We start from the raw sequence: 16,649 nt of genomic DNA, 5'->3' as shown, positions 1-16,649 counted from the left end.
TTCCTTTTTGTGCCTGCAAAGTTCTGGTATCCATTGACTGAAACACTGGTGCTTTAGTACTCAGTTTCACAAAAGGATTCATGAATTTTCCCTCATGGCTTCTGATTACTCTTTGTTATATCAACTAGACCATGGTAGAGCATAACAGCTCATACCAGCATAGGGGCCAACTTACTTGCTTAAATATAACATCTGAGTCATTTTCTTCCCAGAGGCTTTGTTTCAAAGTATCCCAGAAAGAAATACTGTTGTTTGGCTCAGTATTTCATCCCAGTGGTTTTCATTCCACTCTAGTTTTGCTCAACTTTCTGAGAAATTTTGCTTGTTACTGACAACTCCCTATTAGAAAAAACACATTCAGAAGTTGCCCTACAGTATTTAGGATGGATTCTTTTCTTCATTTTCTCTGTCAAACATTCTGTGCTCCTCAGTTCTTACAGGAGTCTAGAAGTTGCAATCTTCTGTGACTTTAAAAAAGGATTATTTAAATGTCACTTGCATCGAGGCCTGACTTTTGTCACTTTACTCTGGTACAAACACATGTATTTTTATATCAAAGGAACAAAAGAGAGAATGTGATCTTGGAGAAATAAAAGAGTAGAGTCCCATGTAAATTAACTTCTACTTCCAGGGTCTCTCTTCATCTTTGTGTCAAGACATTTGTTTTAACTTCAGGGGATGTGCTCAGAAGCCATTCAGCACTGAATATGTCTTGAGGCTTTCTAGGAAAGAAAATAATTACATAATTTTCAGCTTAGACGTCTAAGACCAAATATAAAGATATATGAAGAATTTAAAGAAGGTTAGAGGGAGACACTTGGATCCATTTTAATCCTGTTTTCTTTCTTGCCAATTTTTATAGTTATTATCTCCTACCTGAAGAAGAATCAGAGATTATGTTCTTCCTTGACTTTCACTGGTATCCTTTTTATACCTTTATTCCAATGACCCAGTCACCTATAGCTCATATGAACTATCCCAAATGGATGTTGTGGCATCTGAATCTAGTAACAAAACCTTTGGGACTGAAGGCATTCATTCTACTCAGCACTTAGGTAAAGATTTATTATCTCTTACTATAATTAACATTCCCTGTTGGTTAGACTCATACATCATGTGCCTGGTGATTTCCATTCATTTTCCACCATTGGCGTTGGGAACTCCTTTCAGTTCCTTACAGCTAAAACCCTTGATGTTTTTCTGATTGAGGAGTTTGGGAATTCTGCCTTTGGGTGTAGAAAGCCTTGAGGAATGAAATATTATTTGATTTGTGGATTTTTGAATTTCTATTTTGGTTAGGCAACAGAGGGTGTTTTCTGGTACTTTGGCAAACACTTGACATGAATCTCTCAGTGATGTTCCCCTTTTCGCCTTCAAAAGCCATTCCCAAAAGAGCCTTCTCATTTACACTCCAGCTGGGAAAGGACAGCTTTACAACATAGGTCTACAAGATGAAATGATAGCTGATTGCTGTGATCTTTAGTTCAATTAACCTAATAAACATTGGGTTCAGGGGCCATATGGCTAGGCTTGCAAGGTTTAGCCAAGTAAACAAGGTTTTAAATCAACAAGTAATGACAGGTTTTCGACTCTGAAGTTGATTTGTCTGTTTGAAGAACAGTTAAGTGTAACTGCATGTTTTCTCAAAAAAAATGGTAGGGACTAGAACTTCCTTATCTTGTGTGAGATTTTTAACAAATGGCCTAGGATGAAGTGTTTCCAACAACAACAAAATACATAATTAAGATGTTTGTAAAAGGCTTATTTTTCTAAAATAGGACTGGGGCTGATGTTACTCTTTCTAAATTTGGGAGTTTGATCAGGACAAGCTTGCATGTGTCCCAGACTGCCTTTCTCGAGTTTACCAAGGTCTTTAATACCTCTTCTCCCTCCCTGACCCCCTTCTCCATGGAGAGCATCCTGAATAGGAAGGAGAAAAAGAGCAGGAACTAAAGTCCCCTGAGACAGCCCACAGAAGGAGAAAAGCTTTGGTATTCCCCCACATACTTGCCTCCTTTCCTGATGCAGCAATTGAAATGATCCTTCACTCTCCTGCTCTGCCTACTCACCACTGTCACTTCTCAGCTGCTGCCATCCTCATCAATGAATGCTCTCTCCAGGGATAAGTCTTCTTTCATTGGTTACTGAGATTCTTGGGTAATTGTTAAACTGGAAATTGCTTAAAAAAAAAAAAAAAACCCTCCAGCTATCTCACATAGCACTTTAAAAGTTAAGACTTACCATTCACATAATCACAAGCTGACAGCAATGTGCAGGTTGAGCAATTCTGATTTTTTTCCTCTGCCTTCCAGAAGCAGGTGGGTTGATATAATGCCAGCCTTAAATAGAAAGCTTTATTTATAGCCTTAGCAGAATGAGAAAAGAGCTGGCATAATCAAGAGAGTACTTCACAGTTTAAAGAAGACTTTACTTTTAATATGCAAAATAGTCAGAAGACAACAAAAAATGCAAATTTGTTTGACTAAATTGCTTAATTCCAATAAAGTTCAAAAGATAACTGTCCATACTGACGATGGATCAGAGTCAAAGACTTTATGCCTGTTCTAAAAGGACCAAAAAAAGAAATTTGGTTGCCATGTTAACTTTATTTTGTTGCACACCTCCTATTCTAAATTGCTTTAATATCTTTAGTCTACACTGCAGTATAGTCAGTAAAATCAACAATGCAATATAATCAAATAATTAAACAGGAGATTAATTCAGACTTGCAAAAAAAATTTTTTCATTCTTTACAATGTATGTCCAACAGCAAACTGATTTGTATACATATCTGTGTGATAAGAGATTGGAATTGAATCATGAACAAACTTTGTATAGAGGCTATTTGGAAGAAAACATAGTCTTTTTCTCCACAGTTATAAAATCAGGTATATCATAAACACCTGAGTTGCTTCATACACAAGATAGTTGTCTTCAGGTTTTTTCCATATGGTATAGAATGCCCCAAATCATAATTTCTATTGTTTATATATACATATATAAATATGTGGGGAAGAGTGGTTTGATTTTTTTGTGTTTAAATTATAACTTTTAAAAGTTGATAAGCTTGAGCAGGAGAAAAACAATGTGTATCTGTGTTTTCCTTTAATGTCTTTTATCAAAATGCTATTTTGAGAATATCCCATGATTGAAAGTTAATAACAACCTAGCAAAACTTTTCCTAAAAAATGCCTGAAAGTTTTGGTTTTCAAAAAATTGATGCTAATGACAAAAGTATCTTGATTTAGGTTTGCATCTCATTAGCTACTATTATTAGTTAATTGTTGTGGGCATGTTTTTTAACATGTAAAAACAAATTAACTTATTAACATGTAACATAAGTTAGGAAAACATGTTTTCTTTGCTGATGAAAGGGCTTAAGCATCTGCCATCGCAGTTAAATTCATTGAAGTATTAATAAGAAATGAAATGCAATACAAGACAACTGGAGTCACATAAAAATATTTTCTTATTGGCAGAAGTAGGTTATATGATTCTCACAGGGAACATGAGATACCACTGTATTGATTAGTAATCCCCAATACTGTCAGAGATGAAGCAGGTCCAGTGGAATCTCATTCAAATGCTAAAGTGAGTGGAGACAACTCAGAGAGGAATCAAAAGACAGGGTATCCAGCTACAGAAAGTTACACAGGGGTCATAGTTCAACCTGCTAGGCATCCAAATTTATGTGATATCAACCATAGTCTACAGATATTCTACTTTAGTAGAGCTAAATCCTGTATCACTTGCAAAAGTATCCAAATTCGTGTGAATTAATTACATAAGCAAGTAATGGGCATAACTTAAGGCTTAAAATCTATTTAAGCAAGAACTGAAGGGTTCAGCAAACCAAACATACAACACCACCATCAAGTTTTTCTTTCTGAATTAGCCTTCACTCAGCCAAACGATTCAAAACATTGTGTCAAGTAGGAAGGCACAAAAAAATTAAAAAGAGAAACATCTTTAGTCTTCAAGCAAATTGAAAAAAGGGAAAGGGAAAATTGTCTAGTGTTAAAGAGGAAATGTATTGAAAATTGTTTAACTCCTCTTGGGCTGCGGGTGAAGGTACCCTCTCTTTACCTTCCGTACTTGAGGGAATGGGCTTTAGGGAGATGTGTTCAGGCAGGTGTCATATCTAGGGTATCATCTTCACTCTCCTTGTGGCTCATTAGATGGCTTCCAGTGAAGGAGGAGGAGGTGGAGAAGGAAGCAGAAAGCTGATAGTCATGGTACCTGGAAATCACATTCTTAGCTAACAAGAAAGCCTGGGATTCACCTCCAGGAAGCAACAAACACACAAATACTGAGACTGTTAGCAAGAAATCAGAAAAGGTCCCTTTGCTGCTGTTATTTTTTTTTTTTTTTTTTTCCTTTGAGATGGAGTCTCACTCTGTCGACAGGCTGGAATGCAGTGGTGCAATCTCGGCTCACTGCAACCTCCCCATCCCAGGTTCAAGCCATTATCCTGCTTTAGCCTCGTGAGTAGTTGGGATTACAGGCGCCCGCCACCACGCCCGGCTAATTTTTGTATTTTTTTAGTGGAGATGGGATTTCACCATGTTGGCCAGGAGGTGTCGATCTCCTGAACTTGTGATCTGTCCACCTCGGCTTCCCCAGAGTGCTGGGATTACAGACATGAATCACTGCACCTGGCCTGCTATTCTGTAATTGCAAAATGAAAAGCTTGCCCCTAGAGAGAGAATTTCTTCTTGAAAATTTTCTGTTAATGCCAGAGCTGTTCTGGTCCAAGTTGCATGTCTAACAGTGGGCTTTTATTTTATGCTACTAAACCAGTAAGACTAAAACAAGAGCCATCTCCCGTAAACATAGTTTCGAATGTGTTGGGTAGACATCTCGCCAATCAATATTAGGAGTTAGCTTGTCCAGTAAACTCACCAATCAGGGATAAGATGGTCCCAATACTTCAGGACTTGTACTTAAACAATGGGAAGAAGATAATATAATGAAGTGAAAGCTAAACATACTTTTAACTCAGTAGCCTGGCTTCTGGCTCTACACTTTAAAGACTTTCTGGTCATGTATTACTTCATAGATTTAGAAGTTCATCATAGTTTTGTGTTTGTTTGGTTTCTTCTTTCTTTCATTTTTCTCAGTCATGAGCATACTGCCCTTGCTAGATGGCTGTTAATGTTTTTGTGTTGTTTGATACAGTCGAAATGAAAATTAAGAGTTTATACCTACTCCCTTTAAGGCAGATAAGCTTATTGTACAACCCTATATTCTTTTCTTAATTACTTCATTATCAGACCTAAAACACAGTACATGAAGATTAATGTAGAATAAAGCCAAGTTAAGGAGAAAGTTGAGAAACCTGAGGGGAAATTTACCTACTATTTCTGCCACAGATAGGTGGAAAATCTGAAAACACTGGCTTCTAGGGCTTGTCACACTGGTGCCTTTCATCAACTTTTATAAATAAATGCAAAAATTATGACCCTCTATAACAAAAAAATGGATTAGGAAGGAGATCCCTTATTATAGCTATGCAGTCATTGTTTTATTCCATAACACTGCCGTTGGTAAATCAGGACATGTCAAACTCTCAAAATAGTATATGTATATTAATGGCAGAATGACACATATATACATACATATTACTAAGAACCATCTGGAGAAAAGATAAGGGAAAAGATAAGGCAGATGGAAAATATATGGATTCTCACTATTCTGTTTGTCTGCTAATAAAGAAAACTAAGAACTCACCTGAATCACTACAGAGTCAGGGTCTCAGAGATGAAAATCCAAGGAGAGTCTCTATAAAAAGAACAGACTGCTAGAGAGCATACCTCTTTGATTGAAATACCTAAATCTTTTATGTGATTGTAAAAGTTATATCTATAGTGAATAATTTTGTATTGTCACATTGGGAGATAAATTTTTTTACCGGATCCCCATCTAAGGCAGAAGTAACATTTATGTGAACCCTTTTCTAACTACAATATCACTATTCATATTATTTCCAAGCACAAGAGATCAAGTATGCTAGTACCATAGCACAGAGGCAATTCACTACATCTAGTCTATTCCTTTAGCCATGGGCTATTAGCTGGGTGTACAAAAGACTAATAGGTTACATCCATTCTATACATGCAGGGCTCTCATAAAAGTTAAACACTTCTTCAAACCCGCACACACAAATCCATACTGTGGCATCCAGAGTTTCTTTAAGCCTCACACTGTATCAGTACAAACATCCTACAGGGAATTAATTCACTGAGCACAGAACAAATGTGTAATGCAAAGAGATTACCAAGTCAGCTCCACCACCTTGATTTATATAAGCTCTTCTATTTTAGCAACACCTGGAGAATCCAGTGGTCTGTGCTTCAGTGGTCTCAAGAGGTCTTCACGGCACTGCTGTAAGAAAGTTGCTGGCTTTAATGCAGGGCTGGTTTCAATACAGGACAGCTGTTTTCTGCTGTGAGTCTTCTGGGGGATAAAAGGGGGTTCACAGAAACTGAAAGTAACTGAAAAATGTATCCTGGCTGGTAAGTCTAGGGAAGAGTAGTAGTTCATTGTTCTGGTGGTTGAATATATTTTCAAAAGAACATTTAATAAGAATTGGAGAACACAAGCATTTCAAATAAATGGCAATGATCATATAAGCATATATAAGAGAATTTAATTGCAGAGGAAAATGGATGATGTTTATGCATATCACACTTCCTCTAATATTGATCTTAAGTTGGTCTCCAAACTGATAAGTAAATACACTGTATATTGAAAATGATTTTAAATGTCTTTATATCTTTTAAATATTGCCAATAATTAGCTTAAATAAATGCCCTCAGAATATTCAGGAATCTACTCAGTTCTTTCCTTCTCATCCTTGTTCTCTAGCTTGGTTTTAAAAGATACAGAAAATTTAATTTTCCACTTATCCAAGCACAATCCCCTTTCATTCATTTACTCATTTAATTATGCAACATCTGAGTATCCACTATCATAGTAATCAAGCTGCCCATCACTGAAGTCATTATCAAACTGTTGTTCAAACATTAATCCTGTGTTGCTCCACATTAATTCCTTTGGCTTCCATATTGATTGCAACCTGTGTCTCCCTCTATCATCTAAATCATGTGGTTTAGAGATAGGCCTTAGTGTCCACCTGGCCAGGCACAAGTCTGGCATTAAGGACCTACCTGCTTTAATGATCCACTCTCAGGGAGTCAGAACAGTTAAGTACTAAAAAGACAAGGATCTGGAGTGAGAGTCCCTAGGGCTATGTCACTGGATTCATGTTTCTTTATGGGCAAGCTACTTAACATCTCTGCATCCCCATCTCTCAAAATAACCATAACACTACCTACCTCACAAGGGTGCTGTGAGGCTTACCATGAAAAGCATGAGGAAATGGTATATAGAATTGGGGACCTAGTAGAAAGGTGCTACAGGATTAGAGTAACTACATGTCATTGAGTATGAACCCTGCTTTCCCTGGGAGCCCCAGGTTTGCCAGAATATATCTAATCTCTTTATGGCTAGAATCTAAAATGGTGTTGGCCATCAATTGGCTTGGGTTATCTTTAATGTCATTGACTTTTACAAAATTCATAACACCTCTTTCTCAGAGAGATGCTGGATTGGAAAAATTATTAAATTAATTTTAACAAAGGAGAACAAAATGATTCACTTCCAGGTGCTGGGTGTGGGGGAACAGGTATTTATTTCAATATGAAACAAGAGTTTGAATGGATATCTTCAAGGGGATGCATTTTATTGGAGACATTTATTGCCTGGGGCTTTCTGTTTTTAGTCTGACTCCCCAGCTTTCTGTATAATTGTTTTAACATACATCCCCTTTTCTCCTTTATTGGAAGAGAAGCTATAATTCTCATTTCATGATAATTCTTTTCAGTCTGTTTTGCTCAAAGGACAAATTCTTTTCAGCAACTATTGTAATTATTTTCTTAGAGGGCCATTTTTAATTGCCATATTGTTTAGCTAAGTCCTATTGTCTTGGTGTCCTTCAAAACTGTCAGTTGCTTTAAAATATAGGGGTGGGAGGGGGAGCTGAGAAGCACATTGTTGTAATTGATTTGTATGTTTGAATTGTCTTATCATAAAACAAGGTTATGAATTTCATCTGTTGAGACACAAAAATAAAATACTTTCTTAAAAAATTGTATTTTGTTGAATGTTCTAAAACAGCATTTATGCCTCTCATCTTTTTAATATTTCATTAATCGTGTTGCATTATGAATCATGTAACAGAAGCCTATCCTTCTCCTACATCTATTATTATAGCTCAGTCCTTTACTACACAAACTTGGGAAACAGTAAAATAAAGTTATTCAATATGTAGAATTGAAGCAAATCATGAAGAGCCCATGCTGAGGGGTCTGAATGTAAGGCTGACCATGGAATGGCATTGAGACAGATAGATGGCTGTGAAAAATAGGACCTCCAAGGCCTACTATTCCAATGGAAAATATCACCATAAGTGATGGGAAATGGCCAGAAGATATTATTTCTGACAGTCAAGAAACTAAGAAATGAGATGAAAATAACTGAGCTTCATTTTTTTAAGTGCTCTGGTTCAAGATTTTGTCATATTAATTTAGAGAAACTTTAAAATATTGTTGGTGTCTTAGTTCTGACTGCCACAGTAATATACCACAGACTTGGTGGCTTAAACAACAGAAGTTTATCAGCCTTCTGGAGGCTGGAAAATCTAAGGTCAAGGTGCCAGCAGAGTATCTAGTATCTAGTAAGGGCTCTCTGCTTGGGTTGTAGATGGACACCTTCTCTCTTTGTCCTCACAGGGTTTTTCTTCAGTGCATACAGAGAGAGAGAGAGAGAGTTTCATTTTTTATAAGGCCACCAATTCTATTAAATTAGCATCCTACCTTTATGACTTCATTTAATCATAATTACCTCCTAAAAACACTATTTCAAAATACAATAACATTGGCAGTTAGGGCTTCAATGTATGGATCTGAGGGTGACACAATTCAATTCATAGCCATTGGTTTCTGCACATTGATCAAAACGCTACGTCATAATGACTAGGAAGGATGTTATAAGGAAGGCAAGTTAAGAAAGTCAATATAAACAAGCAAATATGGAACAGAAAAGGGTTTCAACTAGTAAATATTCTTCTCTTTATTGTACTTATTTTATTACTCCTTGACACTTCAAGACTCTGACCAAGTTGTCGCTAATTTTCTGCAATGGCATATGACTTTTCATTCTATAACATTAAAGTCCTGATTTCTCACAACATATCCCCTGGGCTATGTTCCCATTTACATTCTTTTCTTTCTTTTCTCTTACTCAGTATCATTAGTCAACTAACTTCTTTCTGGAATACCTATCACTCATTTGATGCTCCTCCCAAACACATCAAGTTCTCCTTTGATTATGTCCCAACATGCTAAAACAACCACTATACAAGGGAAAAAGCATGGTGATATTCCCTTCATGGTCCAAATAGACTCACTATCCTGGACAGTTTGTACCATTTTCAGTATGTAAATAGGCTCATCTATGTGAGTCAAGGGATGGGCTGTTTACTTGTTCTCCATGGTTATTACAGTATGTAAACGTTAATCAAAGTGTTCATGTCCAAATAAGCACTGTGGTGTTTACTGGTTTACTGAGGCTTTTTGCTTGTCCTGAAGAGTCCTGATGATTGAAATGTAGAGACCCAAACTGTCTGTTTGAAGAAGATAACTGCCTAAATTAAAAGTTGTTCAAGATGCATACAAGTTCCCCTGTAGCTATTTCTATTGGTTTTGCAGATAGCACAGAGCCAGGTGTCAGGCGCAGTGTGATAAGCCAGCATATGTCGAATTCACTCATGCTCCCTGAAGTTCCCGGAGAACAAAAATGCTAGGTTGGAAACAAGTTCACAGAGACTTATCCCACACATTAGAATAAAAAATTCCAGAAACTGGGGAAAGGTCAGGGAGAAAGGGTTAGGGTCCTCATGTAAAACAACCTTACTTTGTCAGAGATTTATTTGTGTTTACTAAGCTAGACTCCCTCATATGAAACACTCTGCCTTTTGCCTTTTGTGAAGGTGAAAGGAGCTGAGGGTCCTGGCCTACCTTGGTGATGGCAATTCCTAAGGCTGGAATTGGAATTCCTAAACCTCTCGGGTTCTATTTGTATACATCATTAGTTAATGAAGCTTCTCAAACATTACTCTTTCAAAGGACCATAAAAAGACATGTGATCCTGAAATAATTAACAAGGGTGCCATTTTGATTTTCCTGATTATGAAAGTAATATGTGCTTAATGAGAAAATTTGGAAAAAATAAGTCAGAAAAAATATTTTATACTCCTATCTTTCAAAGGCAATCACAGCCATTGTTATAATAGAATGCCTTTTGGTCTTTTCAAAGTAATAAAATGGGCTTTAAAATCAAGATTTAAAATGTTTCACTACCACACCACAACTCCTTCCTACCTCTGCTCTTTCTTTTTCTCCTCCCTCCTGCTTCTTCTATTCCTCCTTCCCTTTCCCCTTTCCTTACCCCTTCTTTCCACTAAACATTCCAATGCCTCTTGTAAAATGTCAACAAAGTAACTTCCGCTCCCAGAAGAGAAATAACTTGCCTACTTTCTCATCCAGAACCTCAGATAAGGGTTCTGAGAAAATCCTCTACAGTGATCGTGATGTGAGTTGTATCCTTAAAAGTTCATTTCCTTTAACACAATTTACTCAGGCCAGTCTTTAGGGTTCTCTTTGAAATTTATAGATCCAAACAAGAGGCAATAATACCTACCAATTACCGGACACCTATGTATCTGGCACTTGACAAAAGCTGGCTTGTTCATCTTTCCCATAGCCCCAGACATTCACACTATCTTTTCTGTGTTATAGGATTTTCACCTGAAGCTGTCTAATTCCAAAATCCATCCTCTTTCCACTCTGCCATGCTGCCTCTCAACTCCGAAACTTTTCTAGGTAGAACAAAACCTTGCAATCATTTCACAGAGGGGCCTCTGATTATCGTGCCGTACACGTGCAATGCAGCTTCCAGAGCTCCCTTTGCTGTTAGTTGAGATTCATTTCCTTTTTGTGCTTTCCACTGACAGCAGTTGTGGATCTCTTATTCATTCCCCTGGTGTTCTCTGCAATAATATCCATCCAGGTGAACTCTCTTACTGCTAATATGGGCCTAAGGAGGGATGCTCTGAAAATACAATTGTAATCTAGTATTAATTAAAAATTAAATTCTAATACAGTGCAATCTTTGGTTGCCTGCTTATAAAAGCCTATTGACTGTCTTAAAGGGCAAAGGGTCATTTTTCTTCCCCTGAAATTAACATCTTGTGATTGCACAGCTAACACAGGGAAAAAGATTCAGTCCTCATCACCTTCAAAAATCTTCTGCTTTCATGTTAATAAAGTCCCTTTTTATTAGCTAGCTTGGAAAAATTGGTCATGTATTCCAAATACAACAGAGCGGTCTGCTTTTCTTCTGACATATTTTTCATGATTAGAATGAATTTTCCTGGAATTGAAGTAAAAGATAAAACTAGATTGTCACCCGTAGGAAGAGAAAACCATGTCTGCTTTTTTTTTTTTTTCGTAATAGGAAATCATCTCTGTCCATTCTGCAGAACTTCAGTTTCCTACAGAAGGGAGGTAAATCTTGGAGTAACTGAAACAAAGGAGCATGTTTGCCCAATTAGAAAAGGCTGGGAATTTCTGTTAATTGGGGTAGGAGAGAGAGACCACTCTCGCTCCAGAGGTTAATGGTGCAGATGGACACGGTGTGGCAACTCTGGCCCAAGCACCACAGCTGCCTTCCCCAGGAGAATAGAAACTCCCTTCCAACTACCAGGAGAGTAAAGCTCATTAACAATGTCTGCCTGCTGGTGTTGAATAAAGCAACCCAAGCATGCCACTGGAAATTCATCTCATTCAGAGACAGATAAGCAGAACGGCATAGAGGAATTCCAACACAGAAAGCTTAATATATTATTTAGGTTACCAATTAAACGCTTGCTTGTTAAGCAGAGACAAGGCCACTTGTCCTTGTGTGCTTTTGCAATCTCTACAGTGCAGCATGGATTATTGATGTTCCTTCTCATCTCTGTCATTTTACCATCACATGCTTTCATTTGTCAGCCTTATTACACACAAAGTACCTTTTCCAAATTCCTTATATTTTCACATGTCCAGTTGGTATATGGAAAAATCTAAAGAAAGGGGCCCATTCTTGGGTGCTTTCAGTGAGATTAGGAAGTGGGTTGACACCTGGCCTCCTTGTAAATCATTTGCTCAAGTATTTACTCAGTGCCTACTCTGTCAGCTAACACACTAGGCACTGAGGCTTCCGCACTAAACAAGACACCTGGAAAAGGAGGCAACAAGTCACTGCCTGTTCTTCAGCCCCTGCTCTATCTGGAAGCCATTCAGCAGACTGGCTTTTATTCAAGCCACTGCCACCTTTGTAAGGTGGAAAACACGGTTGGTGTATCAGTTCTGCCACGGGAAGGTGGGCCAGGCACATAGCCCCGTTTGAAATAGCAAGGAAAAGACCTTAGGCACAAACACTTGGTCACAAGTTCAGCTTTACTACCAAGGGGCAGCTCTGCTGGGCAAAAAGTCTCTTTAGAGACTGTCGAAAATGAAAACTTTTAGGATTGGGCTGATACAGACACTTTCCATTGTAGAAATACCTTCTGGAAAATGAAGATAAAGTGATATGTAATAGATTCCTTCCTCTGTCTTATAAAACTATTTACAATGGTGGTAAACAGCTCTCGATGTCAATAACCCCTTGGCGGAAGAGTAGCCTAACACAGAACACTGCATATAATATGTGTTCAATAAATGTATGCTGGATTAATGGGTTCATGACCTAGAAAGACAGGGCACATGGTGACCAATCATATTCACAGACAAGGAGTAAGAGTTTATCTATATGTATCTCTTTAATAAACTGTTCACTTTTTGTGGAGTTTATTGGTATATATTTTTAATTTTTAATTATACAATATATGTTTACTTTAGAACCACTAGAAAAAACAGATTTTAAAAACAGGAAAATTAACATTTTTAAGCATTTTAACACGAAGAGATAACATTGCTAACACTTAGATGGTTACATTAACATAAGTATATATTATTATTTATACGTATATATATGTATTTTTAGTGGGCTCATACTTTATTTTTGCTTAGCATTTTATTGCGAATCTCTTTCACAGAATTCCATTCTTTAATTATACTGTAATTTAACCAAAATATTACTATTGGATATTTTGGTTGTTTCAGATGTTTTATCTGATAATAACTTACTATGTACTGAATACCTTAGGAAATAAATCTTCATTCATGTTCCTAATTACTTCCTTAAGTTAAATTATTAGAAATAGAATTACTGGGTTAAAAAGTAATGCAATTTTTGAGGCTTTTTAGTGATAGATTAACCTCCAGAGAGGTACCAATTTACAAATTGACCAGAAGGGTACAAGATGACTCTCTTCCCTAACCCCTCATGAACTATTCTAGATTTTGATGAAAGCAGCATCTATAATAAAGGTTGTCATTCTTTCCTTTTACATGAAGCACACTTTGATCCCACCTGACCCCAATTTATTGCCCTACAGTGATACTGGACCATTTGTTTGCAAAGGTTTTTTTCAGTCATGTAATTTACTCTCAAGTTCTTGCATTAAAGAGGCATGTGCCTAACAGGTCTTTTCTAATTTATTAACTGGTAAAATAAAAAGACTAGTACTCACTCAACTGTAGGCAAGAAGTTTCAGTTATTCATTTACTCAGTAAGCATATATTGAGTATCTTCAATGCACTAGGCACTCTTCTAGACTCTAATACGAGACTCTAATACGGGACTCTAATATATAGATAAACTCTCTAACCACGAAGAGCTTGTATTTTGATAGAAAAGAAAGAAAATTTGCAAGTAGATATACTGATATGTTAGGCTTTCTGTCCCCACCCAAATCTCATTTTGAATTTTAATCCCCATAATCCTCATATGTCAAAGGAGAGACCAGGTGGAGGTAATTAGATCATGGGCGTGGTTTCCCCCATGCTGTTCTTCTAATAGTGAGTGAGTTCTCATGATATCTGATGGTTTTATAAGGGGCTCTTCCCCATTCACTCTGCACTTCTTCCAGCCGTCTTATAAAGAAGGTGCCTTGCTTCCCCTTCACCTTTTTGTAAGTTTCCTGAGGCCTCCCCAGCTATTCTGAACTGTGAGTCAACTGAACCTCCTTCCTTTATAAATTACCCAGTCTTGGACAACCCTTTATAGTGGTATGAAAACAGACTAATATGTATACAATATCAGGTAGCCATTAGTGCTACTTGTTGTTCTAGATAGGGTACTCAGAGACGCCCCCTCTGAGGAAACACCTGAACAGATACTGAGTGATCAAGCCATGCTTTCATGCAAAAGAAGGAAAAGCAATGTGCAGAGGTCCTGGAAAAGAAGTGAGCATGGCATGTTCATAGAACAGCAAGAAGGCCAGTAGTATTACTGGAGTAAAGTGGAAAGACAGTAAGCAACAAAATTGAAGAAGGGGTCAAATTAAGTAGGGTCTGGCAAGCAATTTAGCAGACTTTGAATTTTCTTCCAAGTGACGGGAGACATTGAAGGGCTTTCAACAGGAATGCAGTGTGGCCTGATTTACATTTTCCAAAGCTCCTTTGGGCTGTTATGAGGAGAAAAGCCTTTAGGCCAAGAGTGGAAGTAGGAAGATGAGTTGGAAAACTCTTGTAAAAGTGTAGGCATCTAGTTATTTCAAGCCCTGCAATCCTGTTTTGGAAGGAGGCAAGAAATTAAAAGTGATATGAATACTAATGTTTAAAAGGAGAATCCCCTGCCTCAGGGACACAGGGACTAAAGGATGCCTGGTCATCTCTTTATCATCACTTTCACTATTTATCAAATTGGTTTCCATGTGTAGACAACGTTATGAGGATTGCTAATGCACAAGGGAACTCTGTCCGCACAGACAATGCATGGTCCAGTATTGTTAAGCACGATCTGTACAAAAAGCTTGAACCAATGTATTTTCCTAAGGAAGAAGTTGAATAACTGAATGGTAATATAAGGGAACTATGGGCTGCCCCCTTTCCCTGTGACTCTTGGTCTGTCTTACCAATCAGGGCTCTAAAGTAAGAACTGAGTTGAAAACAACAGTATTGCTAACATGAGAGACTAGTTATTGAGCTACTTATAATCAAATGCCTATTAGAAAATATGGAAAAACTAAGAGTTTATTTCTAGTTCTAGAAACCTGTTCACTGAATACTATTTAAACTTTGTTGCAAGGGGGATAGACAGGATTAACTTTATCATCTTAAAGCTGGTTTGATTTTTAAAGTACATAAAATGGGACATGGTATATTTCCTTTAAAATAACATACAAAAATTAAAAGAACTACTGAATCCACAAGGGCATATGCTCAGCAAAAGCCTTGGGGAAACCAAAGCATTTGGGTCTCTGTATGTATGCCTTTTTATTTTTAAGTTTTTCCTTTTAATTCCTTCTGACATGAATGTGTAATGCTGAGAATTTATGCTAATGAAGAATGTGTCCACAAGATGTATAATGCATGCCTTTTAATTAGTTCTGCTGCTATAATTTATTAACATTTTGCCTGTGCAGTACTATTACAAAGAATCAGCAGTGAAACACTGTATGCATCCAGTCCCTGTAGGAACCAAAAAAAAAAAAAGCACTGAACATTGCCATTGTATAACATCTGCACTGCCAAAGTGAGCCTCTGTATTCCTATTGAAAATCTGTTGGGAGGTGCTTTAAGCAGCCTGGAAAGAAGCAGCAGAAATAAAAAACAAAATGAAAGACCAAAAGGCCCAGAGGAATGAATCCAGGAAATATTATAAGGGGAGGGAGAGAGATCAAGATAAGCACGAAGAGTGTGAAAACAACCACGAGTCCATAGGAATCTGGGGCAGATGGAAGAGGTGGAAGTAAAAACTGAGAAAATAGGAAGTGCAAACTGCACATACATATATGTATAGACATCTGTGTGCACACATGGATGTATATGTGAGCACGTGCACATATCAAATTGTGTGCGGGGTAACGATCACATACATAGAAATGTAAGACACCAGCATTAACACAGATATTTGCTGATTAAGTAAGTTCACCCAGGGCCATCTTCATCTAATTCAGCATCTCTAGCAATCACCTCTTTCCCTCCACCCTCACCCAGGTAAAAGGAAGAGGCGTTCATCATTCATTCCTCAGCCACATTCTCTAGCCACATACAAAGTGTGTACTATGTGTCAACCCAGTGCTAAGTAATTGACTTCCATGACATGTCTCTCCTGGTTTCCTTCCATCTTTCTATGATATCCTTATCAGCCTCCTTTGCAAGATTATCCTCTTCCATTCTGCTATTAAATGTTTAAGTTCCTCAAGGCTCAAACTTAGCCCTTCTTTGGTTCTTACACTATGGTCCTCCTTGGATAATTGTATCTACTTTAGACGATCTGAAGAAGGCGTATTTCCATGTTTCAAGTTGCAGTGGGGTAGAGGGTAAACAAACAGGGAGTTCAGGTGTTTTGAGCACAGAATAGGAGAACAGATAAACATAGAAACCTGACTCAAAGCTTGGGCCATGCCCGGGCGCCCTTGCTCACGCCTGTAATCCCAG

General features: G+C 37.5%; 1 long non-coding RNA gene across 1 annotated transcript in view; it reads right to left on the bottom strand.

Moving 5' to 3' along the window:
* Positions 1-488: 488 nt before the first annotated feature.
* Positions 489-16,649, bottom strand: part of LOC117098695 — a 93,070-nt gene continuing 76,909 nt past the window's right edge. Inside the window, exons 3-6 of the long non-coding RNA XR_004443542.1 lie at positions 6,278-6,456; positions 2,242-2,339; positions 2,008-2,152; positions 489-722 (exon numbers count right to left, since the gene is read on the bottom strand). This is a non-coding gene — a long non-coding RNA (uncharacterized LOC117098695). The remainder of the gene's footprint in view (positions 723-2,007; positions 2,153-2,241; positions 2,340-6,277; positions 6,457-16,649) is intronic.

Source organism: Trachypithecus francoisi, unplaced genomic scaffold, assembly GCF_009764315.1.
Source record: "Trachypithecus francoisi isolate TF-2019V2 unplaced genomic scaffold, Tfra_2.0 Lachesis_group16, whole genome shotgun sequence".
Classification (NCBI taxonomy): Eukaryota; Metazoa; Chordata; class Mammalia; order Primates; family Cercopithecidae; genus Trachypithecus; species Trachypithecus francoisi.
This window is presented reverse-complemented; position numbering and strand designations above follow the sequence as displayed.